Genomic DNA, 2,159 nt, shown 5'->3' with positions numbered 1-2,159 from the left:
CAGAATAAAATGGCCTTAAAAAATAGAAAAAAAAAGTAAAACGTTGTCAAAAAGCTCCCGACCCGCGTAGTGGGGCGCCTAGGGCCCAGGTCAAGGGCCGGGATGGGTCAAAAATTTACATTTTTATTTATGTTTAGCATTCTAAAATTAATGTATGATTTTTAGGAAATAAGGCAACAAGCGACACTATTTTTTTTATTGAATATTCTATTTTTTATGATTTTCTTTATTTTTTGTTTATAAAAATATAGTAAAATAAAAATGACATCAAAAAATAATAAAATTCTGTAGACACGATCCTTATAATTTTCTAGGTATGCCAGAAAAAAATAACAAGAAAAACTGACAAAAAAAAATAAAACGCTATTAAAAAGCCCCCGACCTGCGTAGTGGGGCACCTAGGTTCCAGCTCAGGGACCGGGATGGGTCAAAAATTTATATTTTTTTATGTTTTGTATTTTAAAATTAATATATAATTTTTAGGAATTAATGCAACAAGCGGCACCATTTTTTTATGAATATTCTATTTTTTATGATTTTTTTTTATTTTTCGCCTTTAAAAAAATATAATAAAATAAAAACGACGTCAAAAAATAATGAAATTTTGCAGACACAATGCCTACATTTTTGTACGAATGCCAGAATAAAATGACCTCAAAAAATGATAAAAAAAGTAAAACGCTGTCAAAAAGCCCCCGACCCGCGTAGTGGGGCACCCAGGTTCCAGCTCAAGGGCCGGGATGGGTCAAAAAATTACATTTTTATTAATGTTTTGCATTCTAAGATTAATATATGATTTTTAGGAATTAATGCAACAAGCGACATCATTTTTTATTGAATATTCTATTTTTTATGATTTTCATTATTTTTCGTCTTTAAAAATATAATAAAATAAAAACGACGTAAAAAAATATTGAAATTTTACAGACACGAGCCTTACATTTTTCTAGGTATGCCAGAATAAAATGGCCTTAAAAATGACAAGAAAAAGTAAAATGTTGTCAAAAAGCCCCCGGCCTGCGTAATGGGGCGCCTAAGGGCCAGCTCATGGGGTGGGATAGGTAAAAAATTTACATTTTTAGTTTTTTTGTATTTAAAATTAATATGATTTTTAGGAATTAATGCAACAAGCGGCACTATTTTTTTATGAATATTCAATTTTTTTACGATTTTCTTTATTTTTCGTCTTTGAAAAATATAATGAAATAAAGACGACGTCAAAAAGTAATGAAATTTTGCCGAGACGATCCTCACATTTTTCTAGGCATGCCAGAAAAAAAAGGGCATCAAAAATGACAAAAAGAAGTAAAACACTGTCAAAAAGTCCTCGGCCCGCGCAGTGGGGTGTACAGGCGCCAGCTCAGGGGCCGGGATGGGTAAAAAATTTACATTTTTATTTATGTTTTGCATTCTAAAATTAATATATGATTTTTAGGAATTAATGCAACATGCGGCACAATTTTTTTTTAGAGAATATTATATTTTTTATGATTTTCTTTATTTTTTGTTTTTAAAAATATAATAAAATAAAAACGACATAAAAAATAATGAAATTATGCAGACACGATCCTTACAATTTTCTAGGTATGCCATAAAAAAATGGCCAGAAAAACTAACAAAAAAATAAAATTCTTTTAAAAATCCCCCGCTCGCGTAGTTGGGCGCCTATGGGCCAGCTCAAGGGCCGGGATGGGTAAAAAATTTACATTTTTATTTGTGTTTTGTATTCTACAATAAATATATAATTTTTAGGAATTAATGTAACAAGCGGCACCATTTTTTATGAATATTCTATTTGTTATGATTTTATTAATTTTTCGTCTTTAAAAATATAATAAAATAAAAGCGACGTAAAAAAATAATGAAATTTTACAGACACGATCCCTACATTTTTATAGAAATGCCAAAATAAAATGACCTCAAAAAATAATAAAAAAGTATAAAACTGTCAAAAAGTCTCCTACCGGCGTAGTGGAATTAGAGTGCTTTATCTCACTACATTCTTTTAATGATGTCCTTTTTTTCTATCATAGTTATTTATCCTCTTTTCAGCCATAAGAGAAAGCAAAGCATTCGTTTTATCTTGTTCTCTCTCTTTTAGGTTTCTGCAGGCTCCGTGGTTGGTTACCTCACGTGGTGCGCAACCCATTTTAAACCTC

Source organism: Morus notabilis, unplaced genomic scaffold, assembly GCF_000414095.1.
Source record: "Morus notabilis unplaced genomic scaffold, ASM41409v2 Scaffold999, whole genome shotgun sequence".
Lineage (NCBI taxonomy): Eukaryota > Viridiplantae > Streptophyta > Magnoliopsida > Rosales > Moraceae > Morus > Morus notabilis.
The sequence above is the reverse complement of the archived record's forward strand: the minus strand, read 5'-3'. Positions refer to the sequence as shown.